Here is a 24233-nt window from a genome sequence, read left to right as displayed (position 1 = left end):
AAAAAAATAGCTCCTTCTTCTAGTAGGATAAGAAAGATCATCATATAAGATGAAAATGATGGTCATGAGGGTGGAAGGGGTTAATGAGTGACCATGGACACACATTTTGAATATAGGGCATATGATCTGGATTGGGTCATTATAATGTTTTTCATCTATATTGATGATTTGAAAGTGGAAAAAGTGGAGGAATCATCTCTTTGGGCCATTTCTACTAACAAGACCCAATTTCATAAATTGGTGTCTGAAACCTTCCGGGAGTGTTTCGAGGCATCAAACATTGATTGGTCATAACAGTGATTCATTTTTCCAATGGCTTCATCGAGCATTCTAGGATCATCTAACTCAATCATGTATTTGAATGATACCAAAAACCCACTGATGAATCTCTGAATGTTTTCTTTCTCCTCCTTAATATGAGGAACATATCTCAAAAACTCCAAGAATTTGCTAGTACACTCCTCATTGGTTATAGATCACATATTTAACTCATAGAACTTCTTTTCCATATCATCATAGTATCTTTCAAATAGATTTGTATTCTTGAAAAGTCTCTCAAACTCACTCTAAGTAGGCTCCTTTTCTTGAATTCCTTTGAAATTCTTCACATCTTCCCACCAAATGATCTCCATTCCTTTAAGACTAAAAGTAGCTATCCTAGCTTTCATATTTTCTAAATAATCATGCAAGCTGAGAAACTTACTCATCTTAAGCAAATAAGCTTTTGCATCTTGTGACTTCTTCATTTCTCCATCAAATGTGTGAGGCTTTTTTTTCTTGAACTCTTCTTGCAAGTACTCATTGTCACTCCTCCTGTACGGATGGTGATAGTGATGATGATGATGTCTCTATGAACTAGAACTAGAATAGAACACATGGTCATTACCTCTCCTATCAGGCATATCTAAGAACCTATCGTATATGACTATGTCATCCCTATCAAACCTATATCCTGATTGAGACATGCTTCCATATGACCCATTGTTGATTTCCTCTTCTCCATGACTAATCCTAAGTGGTCCCTATCTCTGTCAATCTAACAAATTTTGAAGGTTGACATCATTAACTTCTGCTTGGTTCTCCTGTGTTATGGAAATTATCTCATGTGACTGAATGATCATGTCATTATATACCTTACAATTTTTTATCTCTTCCTTTAAACTTCTCAATGTATCTGCTATTTCAGGGGAGTACTCATTGCCATGTTGATCATTTGAGATGTAGGGAGAATTACATGAATTGTAGTTCAGTATTTTTCTAGTCATCTTGATATTCTTCTTCCTCCAAACATACCATTTCATATAAACTAATATAAACATAATCAACATATCCGAGTGGAGTTGAAGGGACGTTATATCCTCTGTAAAATCAATATGGATTAGCACAAAATATGTATATATAATGAAATCAACATATCAATCATTCCAAAATGAACATCATAAACCTCTACATGATGACACAACTTAAACGATGACCGTCACACTGCATGCATAATGAACACATAGACAACTCACACGCGTGCATGAAAAAGGCACTCCGCCCATCTAGTTCAAGTGTTTTAACCTAGAGCTACGATTCCAATCTATAACCACCCCTCCCACATTTACCCAATTTAAATGGCCTAGCAGGGTAAACATGAGACAAAGAGTTACTATGATATGACCCAACCTCCTAGATCTAGGTAAGTGTTAAACACACATGGACAGCACAAAAGATATGAAGGATAAATCATGCAAATGCGATTTTTATTAACAATTGATTTACATTTATAGTACAATATCTGACTCTTGGGTTTCAGATCCCAAGGTCTCTTGGACTGCTAGTCTTTTCGGCTTACACACTAACCCTTTAGGATTAGGTGTCCAACATTCCCCCCCTTAATCCGAAGGGTTATGTATGAGTCCAAGAAGAGAGCTGTAATACAAAATGTGCAAAAAATGCATGGCAGCACTAGGCTGAATGTGCTCTATGAAATGTTGGTAAAAATGGGCGGTGGTTTAAGGATGACCACCAACACTGGAACGCTTAGTGCAGTTCCCGGAACTCTTCCAAAACTGGCAAAAAACTGAAGTTTTCTGCTAGAGGAAGTGATCCTATTGTTTTAAAGAGGGAAACCTTCAACCATAAAAGGGAGGCCTCACCCCACATAAAAGGTAAAACTTCAACCTGAAAAGGGAAGTCTCAACCTGTGATGGTTTAAGGATAACCAACAACTCTGGAATGCTTAATGCAATTCCTTGAACTCTTCCAAAACTGGCAAGAAGCTGGTGTCTTCTGCTAGAGGAAGTGTTGTCAATTTTGTTCCTGGAATGCTTCCAAAACTGGCAAGAAGCTGAAGTCTTCTGCTAGAGGAAGTGTCCCAGATTGCCAACTGAAGGCATGTTCTGGCGTCTTTGTCTCTGGCTACAACTCTGAAACTGGTGTGGCAGGTTGTGGCTCAGGCTCGCTTGATGTGACATTGAAGCTTGTAGATGACCATCATTTCCCCCCCTGTCAGATACAAGGTGAGAAGATGGAGAAAACTCAACTGCAAGACTGTTCAATACTCTAGAACAAGTTCTAACATGCGTTTGGAATATCTTCTTGGCTGTTGATGCCCATTGCCAAGAAGCGATCCATCCAAGATGAATCTTTGTTCTTGCAGGACGTTTATTTCTGAAGCATCTGTGTGAAGAATGGCTGGTTTTATGACAGTGATCACATGGATGAAGATCAAAACAGTGATCTTTCAGATGGCCAACTCGATCACAGTGTTGGCATTTCACGATCTGTTGTTGTTGTTGTTGTTGTTGCTGTGGAAGAGGCGCAGAATCTGGAACAGCTGAAGCTGAACTGTCATGAGAAGCAGGTGAACAGTCATCAATGAATCCAGCACTCTGAAACTGAATGGGCTTGGCATAGTCTGGAATATGAAAGGACAAGTCCTTGTCATATCCAAGACCAGTTCTGTGCTTGTTGTGGACAAGTTGTTCCCAAGGTCTGATGATGGGCTTGGGAAGTGCAGACTGAGTTTCTGCATCTGCATGTACAACTGCTGCTTTATTTTAATGAATGGTAACATTATTGACTTGCTATTTATGGGAGTCTGTTTCAATCCTCTAAACAGAAACAGGTTCAGAATGATGACTCCACTGCTGTAATTCTTCCTGCTGCAGTTGTGATTCAAGCTGCAAAAACTCTATCTTTTCTTGTGCATATTGCAGACATGTTTGAATGTCTGAAAGAGAGGCTTTGTTAATTTTGACTGTGTTGTTAGCAGTGGACATGATTAGAGTTCTCAATAATTCTAATATTCTTTCAAGCTTAGCCATTTTTCTACACCTTAAAAATCTCCAAATCCCACAAAAAAATGTAAGGGAAAAATCAACCAGAGATATCTTGTAACTGTCAAAATTATACAAATATCACCAGACTTTCAGAGATTCTGTTCTTTAAATTCAGCAAATGTTAGGAAGAACAGTGGCTGTAGATAAGTGTAACCACAGAAAATACAAGTTTGTAGCCTTGGGGCTAGATCATTCTTTATGGAAGTCGCTGTAGAAAATACAAAGTTGGCCTATGCAGGTCACGAACCAACTTTAGAAAGATTGCTTTAGGCCTGGAAGTTACAAGGCTATTGGAGGAGTACACCTGGTATAGGCTCCTTCTATTAAGAAATTGAACAAGTTGATTTGCATACGCCACTGAAATAAACTCAATCTTCTGTATAGGTAGTCTGCTACAGAAATATGGCAGAATACTCAGATCAATCAGCTTACAATACTGTGTACAAGAATACTCTCCAGCAAGGTACCTTACCAACGTACGTATGAATAAGACTTAACTCTTTGACCACATACAAAATTCCAACACAAGCATCATATATTATTCCCACTCAGCACTTAATACATGACTCGGGTTTGTACATGATATAAGGCTCACAATCATTGTACTATTGTAAAAAAATTTCTTCAAATCATTTGAGAACAGGATTGATAAGAATTTCGAAGACAGAATGACTGAATTATTTCAGATGTCAGCGCTAGTATAATCTGAAGCAGAGAACTATTCACGTGGTTGTAATGGATGCAGCGGGCTTCTTCCAATTGAACCAACCACACAATGAATTCACCCACACTTTTTTTTTAACCTAGATCTAGATCTGGCTTCTCAGATTTCACCGGGTCTTTCTGCGCATCACACAACACCGTGAATTTCAAAACCATTCAATTGACTGCACCACTGCATATGAAATTCAACACACATTCAATATTAAAACTGCGCATTCAATATATCACTATATATAACCACTTTAAAATAGCGCACAGCGCATAATATATATCATGCTACCAATATATATATCATCGTATATATATATCACTTCAAAACAGCGCACAGCGCATAAACTCCACAAAACTGATAAACATGCATTCGCCCGCATAACATACAATACCATACCATACAATCTACTCCCAATATGCAAAAGAGATTGAAGCCACGTCGTCTATCTATGTCGGAAGCATTGGTGTGTCAAGGCCTTTTATTCTCCAGGTTTTTATGTACTCTCAGACATCAATGCTTGATATATTAAATCCTATATAAAATCTCTGAACAGTCCCATAAATATTGTATTTGGCAATTTTACAAAGTTGCGATTCTAAGTTATTTGGGGCAAGAAAGATAGGTGGAACCTTTTCTTGAGGCGGCTTTCTGAAATGTCACTCGATTTCTTCAAATTTAGGGGAAAGTAGATAGGACATCCTCTGGATCAATCAGTTCTTCAAGAAAAGAATATAGAGATAATAAATAGCATCATACATTTGGCATGCCTATAAACATTTCTTCGAGTCCCTTTCTCTACGGTCCATCTCTTGTAAATACAAGTCGGACTTCAGGTAGTCTATCTGCATTATAAAAAACAACGCAAATTCTTTTCAACTCTAAGGCGTCCAACATGTATAATCAGGGGCTTATGGGGTTCACCATCTGTAAGGCGAGTCCTCGTTTCATGACTTTTATAACGAGGATGAAACACTCAGAATCAACACCGTGATGCCAAAGACGGATTTTGCATGCTGCGGCTACTTTAGCAACGTTGAGTTCCTCGGCAATAACAGTTGACGTAACCAGAATAAGGTCCGCAGTTCGATCCTACGTGGAGGCACCATGAAGGCATTTCTCCGGTTTCTTTCCCACTGAACTTGACTTTGAATTTACCAGAAGAACCACTCCTCGCCCTGCTCACTGATTTTGATTTCGAGTAGCCTATTTTTAAATTAATTCAAAGCTGCCCCACTAAATTCTCTACAAAGAATAATAACTCGGCGGATGGCCAAAAGAGACACGAAGATCTGAACACGCCGTTGAAACTGACAACTCATCTATACATCCTCTATACATCCGCAAATCCATCGAAGTACAGGAGCATTAGGACTGGATTTGTTGAGTTAGTGAATAAACATGGCGTGGGAGCCTTATTCACAGGATGGCTACCGACCCTCTTGGGGTACAGCGTTCAAGGTGCCCTCAAGTTTGGATTCTATGAATTCTTCAAGCTATTATATTCGGATATGCTCGGACCCAAGAAAGCAGAAGAGCGCAGGACCTTAATATATCTGGCAGGTTCTGCTTCAGCAGAATTTATTGCCGATATAGCTCTCTGCCCATTTGAAGCTGTCAAAGTTAGGGTGCAAACACAGCCCCATTTTACAAAGAGTTTCTATCTGATGGCAGAGTCGTAATAGTGGAAAAATCGATGCAAAGGAGTTACAAAGCAGGACAGAGGCAGCCAGAGAGCGTTATGTCAGGAACAGCGCAGAGACAGAACGACAGAGGCAGAGAGAGAGCGTTTCCAGAATGCAGTCAGGCAATTATGTTTAGCTCAGTGAGCGCAGAGTGCAGACAATGATTAAAAATACCTTATGGCAGAGAGGAGCAGCGTTTCAAATCAGGTCAGCAGCGTGAGAGAGGGCAGCGTTTAATCCCACAGCTGTCACCATGTCAGGCACCAATATTCATGCGTAGAGAGGCAGTAAAAAACGCACCAGTAACAACGCTTCTATGCATTCATCAACGCTCAGGTAAAAAACGCATCAACGCTCAGGTGTATAGCACATTCAGTAGGGCAGAGGGCGCAGTACTGACATGCACATAACAGGCCACAGAAAAACAAGCGGCTCTGATACCATGTTAAACACACATGGATAGCACAAAAGATATGAAGGATAAATCATGCAAATGCGATTTTTATTAACAATTGATTTACATTTATAGTACAATATCTGACTCTTGGGTTTCAGATCCCAAGGTCTCTTGGACTGCTTAGTCTTTTCAGCTTCCACACTAACCCTTTAGGATTAGGTGTCCAACATTAAGGAATTGGGGCCTACAACTAACCACCGATTGATAACTCACAATATCCCTCGAGGCTACAAGACACTCAGGGGCCAAAGAACCACCCTAGGTGATCAAACCCTGACTTGGAGCTCATTCTAACACAACCTAACCACCAACCACACACATGACAAGACCTCCATGTAGTTATAAGCCTCCAACCACATGCACAACATTGCCTAAGTGCGGTTGTGACCAAAAATTTCATGTTCAGAGGGTGTGGTCCTGAGATATAACGCACAATTTCAGGCCAGCCTCCAGACCACTACTCAAAATATCCTCAAACTTCTTAGAATCATTAATGACATGAAAAAAAAGCTAAGCATTCAAAATTGAAGGTAAAACTTCACTAATACTGCATAGAAAATAATAGGTATTTAGTCGAACACATGAAAAATATGTAAGCTATAGGTCATGAATTCATATCTGATCATAGGAGACTGAAATTTTTATGAGAATCACCAATAAGGCATAATTCACTCTCATAATAGTTCTAATAACATTTTTTGTCCATGTATTCATTGACCATTCATAGATTCATCAAGCATGTCAAGAGCCATAAGTAACATACATCACATAACTAGGATAGAACTAACATATAACTATGATAGAAACCATGGAAACTCAACCATAATATCACCAACCTAATCACTAAAAATATGCATGAATCAAAATAGAATAATAACTCTTATTAGCATATGAAGTTACCAACCATGTCAAGGACCTCCACATAACCCCCAACCATAGACTTGGCTTAAACAAATCTCTCTTTCACCCAATCACCCCTATGCCATATTACAATCATGAATGTCAGATCTCATGGAATAAACCAAAGAAAACCAAAACATGGCTTCTAGAGGCCAAACCACCTCAACCCTTGATCAGTGATTCCACCTCACATTCGTACATCACTAACACCAACCAAATCAATCTCTACCCAGGTTATCTAGGGCTCCAAGAACTAGTAACTCAACCCATAGGCTTCCAAGGCTCCAGAGAATTTATCCAACCCAACTCCGGGGACTAGTATCTCAACCCAGGTGGTTCCAAGGTTTCTAGAGAATTTGTTCCAACCCACATCAATACAGAATTTTGAGTACCAACCAGAAAACAATAAAGTGGGAGAAACCCCACAACACCATGGATATATAGGAAATGACAAGGAAAGGATAAAACCATTGTCAATCTATGCAATCCTACATGTCAATGACAACAGATTACGAGAAAAGAACATGCATCTACCATGCATCTATAAATCAACAAGAAAATCACACGTGCAACTTGTTACTTGCAAGCAATCCCATTGTAGTTCTTGATCGACCTATTCCCTTGCGCCTTCCTTCTATCCTTTGCCTTCTTTCGCCAACCCAAGTGAAAAGTAGAGTGATCCAAGCATGCTCGAAGAATGCTCTAAGTGTGCAAGGGTATGAGAGAATGTGAGAATAGAAGAGAGCTCCCAAAACTAAACTGACAAAAGATAAACCAGCGAGAGGTGTGAACTGATCCTCATAAGCCTTTTTATCATTGAAGCCTCTATCTTCTTCAGTTTCCTTCATTTTCCCTTCAATTTCCCTCTCATGCAAATATGTGACCTTTCATCTCCCTTTTCTCCTATTTTCCTTTATTTTCATAAACAAATGTTAATTATTTCCTCCTTGCCTTTTCCAATGCTTTTGTCAATTTCCTCTACCATTAATTAATTAACATTGATACCCATAACTAGGTTTTTCACAACATTAAGATTGGTATACATGTCCCATGACCTTCGTCTTATTTTTATTTACATAGAAAGTCAGCTAGGGGTTGTTACACACGAGTCATATGAACTAATTACATGGACATTTTGCGGAATTGGCGAATTCTACCCTTTGAAGGTTCCAAGTCAATTACAGACACAATCTCTATGAACAAGGTGTTCAATTTTATTTTAAAATGTTATATATATATATATATATATATATATATATATATATTGTTGGAGTTAATGCTTACATTCCATATTTAAGAAGTTGGTTTGTGATGGTTGAGAAATTCTCTCAACCTCTCTATCTAATTTGGGAATAAGTTAGATCTCAGAAACTCTATTTAATAGAGTAATCTGAATGTAAATTTGTGTGTGTGAGTGTGTTTGCACATACACCATTTGTGCATAATATATGATTGAGTCTCTGTAATTGTGTGTTTTAGCTATTTTTATCATGGTATCAGAGCACAGGATCAGAGGCCTGTGTATTGTGAGTCCAAATCCATTTTTTTTTTGTGTTTGTCCATCATAATCGACGTTGTTTTTTATTTCTGTCTTTTAATGCCCGGTGCTGAACGCAAACGCGAGACATGTATGCTGGACCTGCCAGAGAGCTGTATATCTGCCATTTTCTCCTTTACTATGCCGCGCGACATTAGACAGAGAAGAAGTGGCCGAAATTGAAAAAATGCATAGACTTGTTAAAGAGTATAACCTGAATGGTCAGTTCAGATGGATATGTGCACAAAAGAATAGAGTGCGGAACGGTGAGCTTTACCGCTACATCTGTGACACCAGGGGTGCCTTTGTACAGCCTGCACTTTATGAAGCTTTTGGGCTTACTGTTGTTGAAGCAATGACATGTGGTCTTCCTACATTCGCAACCTGTAATGGGGGTCCTGCTGAAATTATTGTGGATGGGGTGTCCGGATTTCATATTGATCCCTACCATGGCGTTTCTGCAACTGAACGCATTGCTGACTTTTTCGAGAAGTGCAAGACAGATCCCAGTCATTGGGAGAAGATCTCTAATGGTGGTCTACAGCGTATCTATGAAAAGTATACATGGCAGATTTATGCCGACAGATTAATGACGCTGTCTGGAGTTTATGGGTTTTGGAAGTATGTATCAAAACTTGAAAGGCGAGAGACACGCCGCTATCTGGAGATGTTTTACAGCTTAAAGTACAGAAATCTGGAAGGATCCCCATCGAAATTGGGTTACATGTTATCTGCAAGAGCCTTAACTATCATTTGGGGCGACGACGAACGATATTGGCGTTTTGCTCGTGGAGATGGACACGACTCCAGATTCGAGGTGCTTGCGGAATTAATAGTGGTTTCGTGGTTGGAGGTCCGTGGTCAAATCGACTGCAGCCCTTTGTCTCCGGATACCAACTACAGAGTGGTGTTTGTCCTTAAATTCAGAGAACGTCAGTTTGGGTGGACAATGCCAGTTACTTTTTCAATTACAACGCCGGACAGAGAACAGATGGAAAATACATTTGTGATTATATTAGTTTAATTTCCATTATTATAAAATGTTTGAAGAAATCAAGAAGTAGTAGTAAGGCTCAATATGGATGGTTGTCCAGATAGTATGGCAGTTGCGGATCTAGGGAAGGATCCCTCATTAGTGGTAGACGTGGAAGTGGTTTCCTAATGAGGTTATGCGACAGATTCGGATGCTGTCCAGTAATTGACTTCGGGAGGTCCTTGATTCGGGAGTTGAGGAAGGGAACTCGGGAATCCAACTTGCCAACTACACCTTTCCGAGGGTTATGAGGCAACTTGATGGAGCATCTACTGATAAGCTTGATTATTTTGTTATTTTCATGTAATGTAATCATTAAGGGGGGATGTTGGAGTTAATGCTTACATTCCATATTTAAGAAGTTGGTTTGTGATGGTTGAGAAATTCTCTCAACCTCTCTATCTAATTTGGGAATAAGTTAGATCTTAGAAACTCTATTTAATAGAGTAATCTGAATGTAAATTTGTGTGTGTGAGTGTGTTTGCACATACACCATTTGTGCATAATATATGATTGAGTCTCTGTAATTGTGTGTTTTAGCTATTTTTATCATATATATGGCCACCCACCTATTCTACCTAGACCTCGAATCCATTACATTAAAATTTGTTTAAGACTCGTTGTATAAAAGTTGAATGTTGATTTTTTTCTAAATATCAAAGTCGCAAAGAAGTATGGAATTCGAAGCATATCAAATTAGAATGGGGGACACACTTTATGTAATATTTCTTTTAGAGGTTACAGCCATGCAACCCCACACCGATTCCATATCAAACGACAGAAGTCGAAGGGGGACATTTAAGTTGAATGTTGATTTTTTTCTAAATATCAAAGTCGCAAAGAAGTATGGAATTCGAAGCATATCAAATTAGAATGGGGGACACACTTTATGTAATATTTCTTTTAGAGGTTACAGCCATGCAACCCCACACCGATTCCATATCAAACGACAGAAGTCGAAGGGGGACATTACGATAGGGTATATGTTTTTCTCAATTTTTGTATTTGCATAATACCTTATATATGTGTCCTTTATGTGTATTGTATATATTTAAAAAAAGAGGGGTGATAAACATATGAACCTCCTCCCATCCAGATGAAGTATAAATTATAATGTTACCGGGTGTAAGTTTCCATTTGAATGGCGAAGTGAAATTTTACGAGGATTCCAAAAATGGAACCCTTGCATGCCTCGATGAACATGGATCTAAGGAGGTTTGGTGCTATTAAAAATGTCGATGTTTATATGTATATATAGCCCATCATAAAAATCAATGGAAAAGGCAGAGTTACAATGTGGTATGAAGTCTTCATGGTTACAAGGTTTAAGGTGCGTCAAAATATATTAAAACTACATGCAAGGGTAGGATAATGCTTGGGGTTACAAGGCATTGCACATATAAGATCGAATATTGAACGAATCTATATGAAGTACGGACTTTCATGGTGTTTATATGGTGTTCAATACATCAGTTCCACGCAATTTTTTATAAATTTTAATATGTATATACAAACTCCCCACCTTCATCGATTGTGTGCAAATAATACGTTGAATTAACACATGACGTTTTGGTTTTCAAAATATAGTTGGAACCCAGCATGGAACTGCTAGGTATGAATGTAAGGACATCGCCGATATTTGATGGTTTGGCTACTTTTTATTGTATGCATGTTTGAAGCTCTATATATTGTAGAGTTTGAAGCTCTATTTATTGTTCACTACAATAGGGCATTTCTTTTATCTATATAAAAGAGGAGAAACCACCAATAAATGAAGGGATGTTTAGTTAGAGAATCACATCGTAGAATATGACGGAAGATCCTAATCATGTGTAGACGACACTAGAATTGTGGAATGAAGCCGTGTACGAGGACATGGAGCTTAGGTTATTTTGCCTCAACAAATTCAAATTATGGATATGTCATGAATTGAGGACAATCCATAAAATAAAAGGGGAAGAATGTAACACTTTTTTTTATCCTTGTATTGTATATGTATATATGTGGATATTGAGCTTGGGGTGTTTATGGAAGTATTCACATGGCTAGGTTGGTAGGTTGAATATTGAATGATAAGGTTAAAGCATTTAAGTAAATAAGCTAAAGTGATATTTAGGTTGATGAGTCAGAATTATATTATGTGGTTTATGTGTCCATGTAGATGATAAATATATTGTGGGGCCAGCAAGCTTGGACATATGTGCCCTTAATGGCTAAAGTGGTTGGAGAGCCAAATTGTAATTATTGTGTACAAAACTTATAATAATAATAATAATAAAATAAGGATAGCCACAAAACCAACTCCACAGAAAGAGTATGGGGGCACAACCCAAAGGGAAAAATGACACAATCAAGATTTGGTTATGTGTGTACCCTTGGCCCATGTGGCTTTAGGAAGAGACACTTGTCAAGTGAAAGCCAAGCATTATAAAGGGAGTATAGGTTCCTTTTATGATGGGGGCATTATTATTATACATGGGTGTCCATGGTTATTCATTCATTCAGCCACTATGGTTATAATTATCATGCATCGATATTTTGATGCATTAGGGTGTATTTAGTCAACAAGGAAAATAACACAATGATTTTGCGCTAGTAGTCCACCTATAGAATTCCATTAATTATTTGGTGCAAGGAATGAAGGAGCTAGGGAGTCTCTGGTTGGGCTCTAGATGAGTGATGTTTCTAGAGCTTATTGCTCTATTTTCTAGGAACACTTCTAGAGTTTGGTGACTGTGAGAGTTGTTGTCCCTAGATATGGTTTGGTGACATGGGTTAGGAACTCAGTTGGAGATAGCTGGTGAATCCTTGTAGGGATTGAGCTGTGGAGATTTTTGGTTGAGTTGCTACACTCGGATTTGTAGGCAAACACTATCCTAGGCAATGACAAGTCTCTTTGGAATGTGGCCACCACCGAGGGATTAAGGTTATGCCACTTGGGTGTGCATCAAAGGGACATGAACCTATATCTAGAGATTGAACCTCTTATGGTTGGTGATGAGGCTAGGGTTTTTTGTTGTTATTAGTCAACTATTTCCTATGGAGTTGCTACCCCAGCTTGGGGAAGGTGGTTGATTAATATTATGAGCCACTCATTCTATAATTGGGAGGAACATGGAGAGACCGCAATGACTTGAACCATTTCCACAGATAAATATTCACTGTTCCACGTTATATTTTATGTTATTTTTTTATTTAATTATATGTCTAAATAATAAATCTTCAAATGGATATTTGTTGTATGCACTTGCCATGGAATAGTTTATATGCTATATATAACTATCAACCGTAGCCAAAGTTTTATGTAAATATTTATATGTTTCTTGTTGAAATTAATTAATTGTTTTTTGACATAATACATATAGCGTTGCATATATTAATAAATTAAATTATAGGCCCAAGTTTCACGTTCGCTAAAATGTTCATGTACGATTCAACATATTATTTCTTAATAATTAAATGGTTTTGCAAAATTGTGGAGTGGTGTTGCCCAATTGGAGTCGGGGACAATATAAGGTTCCTCCAAGAATATTTCACAATTGAATACCTCACCTAGTGCACAAGAAACAGCTAACCAATAGTAACCTTGAAATAGGAGCAAGGTTTAAGATGGCATAGTGGCATCTAGGTAAACAATGAAGTGGACAAATGTAAAGTGTGCAACGTACGAAATTGCACACAATTTTCTAAGAATTAGTGATTTTGTATATATGTTTTTATTTTTATTATTTACTCTACATAAAATATCGTGCCATTTCTTCTATTTATTCATTCAATTAAATGAATGGATGCATAATGAATGCAGTAATAATCATCGCAATTTGAAAAAGAATATTAACAAAAAACAATAATAAATATAATAAATGAAAAACCTTTTTTTAGTAAGCATGTGAGGGAGTGCATGCAACCCTAGGTGCTTCACCTTTGTTATTGTAGGTAAGCCAAGAGAATATTAGTAAGATAATCAATATGTAAGCTTGAAATGCAAGCAATAAATATTGAACAATAGCACCATATTTCCACTTTTTACATGACAAAATATTTAGTTCAAACTCAAATAATTCTTCCATGCAGGTACAGGTACAGGTAACTGGAAAGGCACCAAGTAGAAACTAGTTCATATGCTTCTTGTATTTTTTGCTATAAAGGAATAATGACTCCAATAAAACTCTCCCGGAAACCTATTTTCCTTGCTTTCACTTGTTTGATAGGTTAAGTCAAGCTAAGAAGAGTCAATCTATCAACTAGTTCAGTCTAACAACAAATCCATTCGTCACTCGCACCCAAAAATTAACAAGATAGATCTCAATCAAGTGGTCATGCTCATTTAGGCTCTATGGAGGTTGTAGCGATTGTCTTGCTTTAGGTATTGATTACACTAAATATTGTATTCTGGATGAAAACCTTTTTTCCAGACTTACCATGAGTGCTTTCTTATCACAAGCAATGCCACGGTCATGAAAGCACCACATCTCAACTATTAATTTAGTTAGAAAATTAAAAATTTCTTTCACTATAGTGTAAATCACTTGGAAAGTCATAGCAAAGAAATGGATAGAAAAGCTAATTTAAGATAAGTTTTGCACAATGTAACTGTAATTTTAACTATTCACTTCATTGGAGGTTTTTCTTCAATGCTAATTGAATTCAAAGTTGTGCTTGCAAAGTTGTTCTTGCTTCATTAAATAGTAAATACAAAAAGAGTGAATGAATCTTACTTCTTCTTAGCACCATAACTGATGAGTTTTTGGCAACGTCCGATCGCTAGTACCTGAGAAGGAAATACACATAAAGAATGGACAACTGACTAAGCTATTGGTCCTGCCTCCACCTCTGTTTCTGTGACCGGGTGAATTTTATAACAACCAATGAAGAATATTATTTATACCTTTTATAAGTCATGCTCTTGTGCTATGAACATAAACCATGATTGAGAAAAATAAGCATCCACTTCTTGAATTAGTTTACAATCTTTTTACTTAGTTTGTTCCACTAATCTATTAAAAATTTCAATCCATTTTTGAATTCAATGCATTTTTAAGCATTCCAATATATGTTGATATGTAGTATTCTAAACCTTTTATTATATATTGAAAATTGTTTTATGGAAAATATAAGCTTTTTTCAGGGCCAAGTTATACACTGATGTAAATTCTCAATTCTAATGTTATTCTTTAGAATAAATTAATTATATGTACAAACAAAAAGGAATGCTTCTAAATAAATGAATTTCTATGTATATGTGAGAGGCAGTTTTTTGTATTTCTAGGTATAGGGGAGAGGTAATTTTGTTACGAAAGGTGAAAATCTAGTTTACTTTAGGTTGTGAAGACTTTATTGTAGGATGATAATACAATTCAAAAGTTGTTGTAAGAGAAAAAAGCCTAGCTAGAAAAGGAAAACCATGTTATAAAAGGTATTGAGAGCACTCATTTAGTGAAATTACATGTGGTACTGAAATCAATTCTAGAGATTAAAATATAAGGTACAAACTACAAGATTGTCATCATTTTGGGTAAAGTAAGTAGCATGACGACTGAACCTAGGGTTGTGGGATGAGATAGTGTAACTAGGGGAGGCACATGTTGAGCCTAAGGCAAAAGTACATGTGGCTACACTTGATAGCCACTTCACAATTAAATGGCATAACTTTGTGTATACAAAGAAGTCTCTTATTAAAACAATATTTTTTTAAACAAAACATTCAATATTTTAGACTAATGTTAAGATAAAGTTAGTATTAGCTTAATTTCATATATATTACTTTATTTTTTACTAATGAATTTTGGATATCCATTGTAATGCTTCTTAGAGATAGGTGAAGTTTCCAATAAGAGGTCAAATCCAAAACTTTAGTTAAATTTTGATGAAGGGAATTTGTCCACGAAAAGTTTGGTTAAATTTTAGCTAAGAAGGTTGATCAACACAAATTAATATGAATTCAACTAGGAAGCAATCACTATAGTTAGTGCATTGTAGTAGGTAAGGACTAATAATTCTTATTCAACAAAATATTTCTTTAACCAATGTTTAAAAATTTATATATGTAGAATTGTATATCTATTATTTAAATCTATTTTCTTAACATTTTATAAAATAATAAATATGCCTAGTATATGTTTTATTGTGATTAAATTTATATAACAATATATACTTCTATTATATACTTTTGTTTGGTGAATATAAGTCTCTCTCTAGGTAATATATACATATAATCATTGTTTCCGTTAAACTTATATAACAACACTTTAATTAATTAATTTTATATATATTCAAAAACAGTTTATTTTTTTTCTTACAAAATAATTATTCTTTTTATGTTATAAATATTTAAACAATTTTTTTTCCTTGTACCTTCATTTCTTTTCTTTTTTAAGTTAAACCTCATAATCCTTATTAGTTATTTATTTGTCTTATACTTAGTAATCTATTGGACAAGAAGTTAGAATAGGCCAACAAGACAATCATAGATTTTTCTAAATCCTTCTCTAGGTAACCTTACAATTTCTTGATTATTTGCAATTGAAATTCAAGATATTATAGGATTATTACAAATTGTTTTGGATCTTTCCAAAGTAAAATTATTTTTTTTCAATAAGAAGGCTCTTGGGTTTGGGTTTTGTAGTCAACATTATAGTGATGCATAAACATGGTTTCGAATGGTTGTAATCAAGATCTTCCATGGGTCACAAAATTATTTTCCATGCAACATATTGTTATAGAGACTCTCCAAAGGAGTTGTCTTAAGAGCCAAAGAACTTTTATGTCTACTTCAATAATAGAGTGAAGGTTTATAAGTGGGTTTTAGGCTCTTTAAGGTATTTCTATTAGGTGCATAGGTGAGTTTTAGGCCTCAAATTTTGAATTTGGATGCTTTGAAACCATCTAGATAGTCCATGGACCCTTCATTTAGATTATGTTTCAAAATTTTCATTGCATAAAAAAACAACAACATATTTGACAACTCTCTCTCTCTCTCTCTCTTTATATATATATATATATATATATATATATATATATATATATATATATATATATATATATATATATATATATATATATATATATATATATATATATATATATATATATATATATATATATATATATTCATTGCAACATATTAAAAGCATCAAAAACATATAAAAATATTTATTTATCAAAGTTTACATAACATAAAAACTGGAAGAATACCTAGTCACCATGACTTGGTGGTGCTCCTAAATGATAGCGTGACTAAATTTTCCACCTTGCCAACTGGGAAACTCTATTCAACTTCCAAGTTCATAAAACTTACATTTGCTCAGTAGTCCTCTTAGTCCAAATCCAAATAGAAGTCCTAGTATGTTCAATATCCTTATGCCAACACCCTTCGGGTACCCAAAAATCGAAGTGTAAAATCAACCCAAAGTGCCAAAAAAAAATTAACCCTCAATTGCTCCCTCAATGCCCCCACTTGAGAATTCCTCAAACCTTGCTACAATTTCCCACACTTATCATCCCCATAAATTCAAACTCACTAACCCCACCATTATTTCATCAACCCCCTAGTTAAGTCCCTCAAGACACTCCACATGCTCTCTTATTCTTGAATTAGATCAATAGGACAATCATGTCATTGTGTAGAAGGTAAAATAATAAAATACTATTCATAATAAAAAAACAATATCTTTAGGGAAACCTATCAAACCTTGTCAATTTAAATGTTAAATAAGTCAAGTTAAAATATAATTTATCAATTGTAAGTTAGGATTAAGAGTTAATTAATCACCAATAAAACATAACTATTAATCAATTTTATTATTAACCATAATCTTGACCCTTAATCAAGTTTAAGCTTCATCATAGCTTACTTGTTAGTAAAAACTAATTATTAATTGATTGTCTAGCATAATAGGCTATACATTACTAACATATTTATGTCAATTATGGGTGTGTAGCTAGCATACACATACCACATATGTATATTAATATTTTTTATAAGAATCATTCACAAAATTCAATCACTCAATAAGCAGGTTAATAACTTAGTATATACTAATACGATCCATAAGTGAGCATTACATATAAAAAGAACTATTTTCTTATCTTTTCACATATATCCTTGACAATATTGGTTGGGGGACTTAATACCCTAAAACAATTAACCTATTAATCTATTGGGAGAGATAGATTTCTATTATCCATAGCTTCCTTCTCTTGAACATTCCTATTTTTTTTTTCTCCAATAATTTGACATCTCCTCACCACAAATTTCCTAATAATTAGATTATAAAGTTTATAAGCTATGAACTATGCAATATAGGCAAAGAATATACATTTTTCACTTGTATTGTGAACTTACCTCTTGATCTATTGTAAGACGTGGATAGAAAATACAAAAAAAAAAGGTTATCTAAAACAAGTAAACAATACATTGTAAGTTCTTTACCTTTCACATTATTTGTTGGATATTTCTTCAAAATGTAGACTAATCAAGAAATAGTGTAAGCATAAATATCACTCAAAAACTTCTAGTTTATAACATATTATTTGTCATCTTTATATTTGTGTGGTTCTTTAATTTAGAAAATCCATTCTTTTCAGAGGCATATATGGTGGTCAAATTCCTTCTAGTTGTTTTTTGTCTACAAAATTGTACAAACACATTGTCTACAAAATTATGTAAACTCCTTTCAGTCATACTCCTCCATCCTCCATCTCATCTCAGCACTTGGACATATTTTCCACTTTCCTTTTCAACTACAATCTTAAATTCTTACAACTTTATGAATGTCTCTAATCTTTTATTTTTTATGAAATACACCCAAACATTCCTTGTAAAGTAATCAATAGAGGCCAAAAAAAATTAAAAATTTCAATGAATAGACTTAGCTTCAATGGATCTACATATATCCATTTCAACAAGTTCTAGATGATCCTTGGATTTATTTGAGGCTTCTAGAAAATTATGTCTATCCTACTTCTCAATATTGCAACTTTCACAAGTGTTGGTTTTCTCATTCAATACAAGTAGTCCGTTAACCATTAATAATTTATGCAAGGGACTCTTAAAATATAAGTGACCACACCTAACATATCACAACCAATTTTCATGTACACTTTATGCATATGACTCTTATATATTTACCCTTAACATATTTAAAGAAAACATTTAACTCTTTTACTAGGTGGTTTATCTAATATTGTGCATGTGGAGTCCTTGAATGTGACAACATAACCATGTTGACTCAATTATCGAATAAATTACACACTTGTGCCTATGATTTTTTATATGAAAAACATAATAATATATTTCACCTGTGGCGATGGAGATGGTTGTGAAGTGATAATCATGTAGTAAACTAATTTCACATAACTACTTAAAAAATCTTTCAATGTTACGTGTCATATATGATTGTTGCATCCACTCCACTATATAATGAACAAAGGTCTTTGTTGTGATCTTCTTCAATGACATCAACATTGACTCATCAATGTTGGAGACATTATCTCAGCCCTTGCTTCATGGCATCCATAGGTCTTTGTTGTGATCCTCTTGAAGATATGAACATATTGACTCATAATGTTGGAGACATTATCTCCGCCCTTGCTTCATGGCGTCCATATAGTTTGTAGTAGTAATATTATACTTGGTGCTTGTTTGTTCATCTTCTGGTTCTGTCCCACTAATTTTGAGAGTGACTAAGCTGATTTGATTGTACTAAATATTCTGGGGGTAGTTATTCCTTATACTTCATCATTATTTTTACTTCTTTGACCTCTATTTCTATTAATGGATGCATGTTCTAAATACTCTTCCTCCAGGTTGATTCTTGATTAATAGGATAAACAAATCCCAATAATTCCTTTGATGTCAATTCAAACAAATCTTTGGATTCCTCTATGCTAATCACAAATATATGAAAAATTTTATGTAAATTTGTGAGAACTTTTTACACAATTTTCTATGTTCAATCTCTCTATGAATCCTGAGTCGATTCAGCACTCTTGATTATGAACTAGTCAATGTATCTTCAATGTTTCAAACTCTGTCCTGCGAGTTTGAGGATTCACATTTTCACTTTGTAATTACCCTCACGTGGAAATTGTTGCTACTGCTGGTGAATACGAAAGAAAACAATGCCAAGACATCTTCCTTGAGACAATGAAATCTGCTGATTACCATGCAACTTTGCAAACCAGCAGGTGGGAGTTTTTTAGGAAGAGACTAACCTGTCAACTACTGCTGGTAAGATATGCAGATCAATGGCTACTCACTTCTCCTCAACATGATGTTCTTATCTATTTCCTCTTGGCAATATGTTATCCCTATTCACAAGGCCACTCTGTGAAGAGTATACCAGTTTAAACTAACAACAAGAGATAGGAATGAAAACTAAAGAAGAGAGAGGAATAAAAACGAAAGAAGAGAAGAGTATCCCATGTTAAACTAACGAAAAAAGATAGGAATGAAAACCAAAGAAAAGATAGGCATAAAAACCAATTGGAAAATGTCAATTAATTTCAGGACGACTTTCTAGAAATATATCCAACTTTTTTATAAATATGTAACAACTAGCTGCCATGGTAACTCCGCTAAGATTATAGTTGAAGAGTTTGAGATGTGACATGATGGCATAACATGCATAGCTGGTTAAGATTTCTTACAGGAGCTTTCATGGTTCATACCAGGTTCTCGCTGCTCCATTTTGTCCTGCGATGCTTGTTTCGGACTTGTTAGGTTGGGAGATGATTGTGAGAAAATAGAGAAATAGGTGTCATGGGCTATCGGTCCTCTCGGCTTCTTGGGCTCCTTTAATTCAACTTCATGGTAGAACAGATGCGGACATATTTTAATATTTTCAAATTATTTCTTGGTGATCTTTTTCCATCCAGTGCCCGAAAGAACATCACATGTTCATTTTATTCGTTATAATATATCAGGTTACCCAGTTTAATTTCTTGATATCGTGGAATTAATACGTATTTGTTACCAATTTTAATAGCACTGTCTCCTCATCTAACCTGTAGAAGTTCGCCTTTTACTTATATAGTTTTTAGGGCGATGATACGTGCTTGTTGTCATGCGTAGGATCACTGTTAAGCCGCTAGTAACTGTAGGGTCAGCTTAGATATGCTTTCTCACTGTACTTTCTATTTATAAAGAGAGAAGTGTCAACATTCTAACATTCGGACATCAGCCAATATTGTCCGACATTAATCCTCGGTCATTTTTAAAGCATCTGCTTTATAGATTGCGGGGCCCATGATTATCCTCGCATTAACCAGAGATGAAATCCCTTCTGCTACAATATCTTATGGTCTATTCGGATCTCATCTACTTTTATATGTACACCTTAAGTTCGAATTCTCTATTTCATTCAATCTCTTTGTTATTCGAAGTCCTGGACCACTCTCCTGCCGACCAGGATTAGTGATTGGATTCTATTTTCATCCATCGTTGGTTGTTCTCGGATATGATATCGATTTGGCTTTACAAATATGAACCCCATCCGAATGAGATAAGGTTGACCAGATTCAATATCATGGACTGTCGAACAGGATAAGCTTTGCGATTCAAGTCACTGCCACACACAAATATTGTTGCGCAAACCTTCATTTTTTCTTTTCTCGACTTCATAGTCAAGTGGCATGCGGATCCCCTCTATGTGTGGTTCAATCTCTCGTTCCTATTTTTGTGAATATTCATCTTGTGCATTAAAGATACAATATTGTATTCAAATAGGAGGTCATCAATAAAACACATTGATGCTTTCCCTTGTAATCGGAGGACCAATAAAATCAATCATGACCGATAAAATCAATCAAAAGCAATCATTAGATAGTGGAGATTGGAATATTATATTCAAATAGAACGTGATCAATAAAAGACTTTTATGCTGGGTTGAGACATTAATGTCATTATCTATCTATTAGGTGTTATCATATTTGATTAGGTTGTCTACTAGGTATTATAGACAATTAAGTTTTACTTTATTTCTATTTTAGTGGTTTATTATTGATCTTTGTAATTTCTATTTTAGTGGTTTATTATTGATTTTTGTAATGTAATCTATTTAACTATTTTAATATCGATAAGAGCAATCTCTGCTCCAATTTTTTAGTTTTCCATTCTTTGTCTTTTTTTGTTAAAAAATACACTAGTTTTGTTTCAATAACAAAGACTTCCTCTTTTCTCTTTTGGTAAAACTAATATTTACTTAAATAAACTCTTTTTTAAAATGTTTATTTTAAATAAAAATTATTAATACAAAATCCCTTTTTTTTTAATAAGTGATTTGAAAAAAATAGAGCTTTTGTATTAATAATTTTTACTTAGTATAAACCTTTTAAAAAACAGTTTATTTAAATAAAATATTATTTTTACAAAAAAGGAAAAAGAAGGACTTTGTTATTAAAACAAAATTATTGCATTTTTAAGAGCTTTTTAGTCTTGGAAAGAATATTGTAAAAATATCTTCCTCTAGCTCATTGCCACAAACCCCAAGTGTGCATGGAAAAAATTACAAGTTTTGGTCTTTAAGAATGAAGACATTTTTGCAAGCCCAAGAGTGTTAGGATACACTTCAGAACGCTTATGTAGAGACGACCCAAGAAACATGGGCAGCCATGACCAATAATCAAAGGAATGCAGCTATTGAGCTCAAAAAGGAGCATAGAGCCAAATGTTGGATACAAAATTCAGTCGATGAATCTCTCTTCGACAAGAAAGGAAAAATCAATCATTCATGAACATGGCAAGATGTATGCTTGGTGAGAAGAAGTTTTCAAATAACTATTTGGCTTAAGAATTTTCGACATTAGTGTATGTTTTCAACAGATCTCCAACAACTAGTCTCCAAGATACAGTGCCTCAAGAAGCATGGGATGGTAAAATGGTAAATGTATCTCACTTTAGAATTTTCAGATGAGTAGTTTTTTCACATGTTCCTAAGAAACTAAGAAAGAAGCTTGATGATGAGAGTGAAAGATGTATTTTCGTAGGCCTACAGACTTTATAATACAGTTAACAAGAAGTTTGTTTTAAGAAAAGATGTAAAAATTTTGAAAATAAAAATCTTGGTATGATCATGTTGATGAAGCTTCAAATCAACATTTTTATCCACAACAACCACCAAGATTGTATGTTGAAGAAGAGCCATACTATTTTGAAAATGGTACATCTTTAAGCAGTAAATCAATGAGTGATTCAACATATTCATAATACAGTCAAAAAACAAGAAGCATTAAAGAAATATATGAGAAATAACATGAGCTTAATCAATAGAATATGTTTGTATTTATTTCATCTCAACCAACTCATTTTGAAGAAGGAGTTAAATAAAAGCATTGAGTTGATGAAATGGACCAAGAAATTGTTGCCATAGAGAAGAATCACACTTGGGAATTAGTTGATCTCCCAAGAGACAAAACCAGAATTTGTGTAAAATGGGTATATAAGACCAAGTTGAATGAAAAAGGAGACATTGAGAAACATAAGGCAAGTTTGATTACCAAAGGATTCTCACAACAATTTGGTGTCAATTGTGGTGAAACATTTTTTCTAGTAACATGGTTAGACACTGTCAAAATCATTTTGTCCATAGCAACTCAACACAAATTAAAAGTTTATCAACTTGATGTAAAATCTGCCTTCCTAAAGAGTATATTGAAGGAGGAATTTTATGTAGAGTAACCTCCTCATTTTGAAGTTCCATGATAGGAACATAAGGTGTATAGATTGAAGAAATTTTTGTATGGTTTTAAGTGATCAGATATTGATCCATGACCTAAATGATAGCTCAAATTTCAAAGTGTTCAAAAGAGTGTCGAATGTTAGCGACCGGATAGATCTCATCTTCTTGATTTCGGCACCGTGAACAGTTCGGAAAACCGATATCGTATGAAGGAGTTATCACAATTTGAAAAGTCCAGTAAACTGCAATTTTTGGACATTTTACCAAGATTAATTTGGTTTTTGAAAATATTAAAGAAAAGTATATTCCAAGGAATATTCCTTATAATATTCCATTTTGGGGTAAGCGCTAAACCTTCCCTTAAATGTCTTTCTTTAAGTTTCGTATTGAGCACATGGGTAGTATTCGGAAAGTGGGAAACAGTATCTCGCGCAGACAAAAAGTTGTAAATGGTATTCTACAATTTCAAGCGATTAACCTTAGTGATCGACACGTAGCACGGGAAATCTACTTTTCTCGCGAACTCTTGACCTGATATCGGTCGTGCAAGAATTTGCACAAGATTGTGAGACAACCGTTCGATTAGACAGGTCACATCGACGGTGGAGATCATCCGGGTTAGTTGGTGAGCGGACGACGTGATATCCATTGGATCGAGTGGGATAGATCGACGGTGGAGATTCTGCTATTTGAAATGCTTCTGATGCCAACATAACCGCCGGTTGCAAATGGTTGACATGCGGTTGCATGACCGCCAGCTCTACGGAGGATTATCCCTAACTGCCGAGATTATACCGCCTCATATGCACACCCAAATAGTTATTGTAATGGTGCACCTCCAATATTCAGCTTGTCGGAGTGGCTAAACTTAGGCGGATATGCCAAGTTTAACTAGAGTTAGGTG

The 24233-nt window shown here is 35.2% G+C and overlaps 1 pseudogene; it reads left to right on the top strand.

Annotated features, from left to right (window-relative positions):
- Positions 1 to 8779: 8779 nt before the first annotated feature.
- LOC149207008 (sucrose synthase 1 pseudogene) lies at positions 8780 to 9641 on the top strand (annotated as a pseudogene).
- Positions 9642 to 24233: the final 14592 nt, after the last annotated feature.

This window comes from Pinus tabuliformis, chromosome 1_2 (genome assembly GCF_031772625.1).
Source record: "Pinus tabuliformis cultivar Carrire ecotype Pingquan chromosome 1_2, CPIR1, whole genome shotgun sequence".
Classification (NCBI taxonomy): Eukaryota; Viridiplantae; Streptophyta; class Pinopsida; order Pinales; family Pinaceae; genus Pinus; species Pinus tabuliformis.
This window is presented reverse-complemented; position numbering and strand designations above follow the sequence as displayed.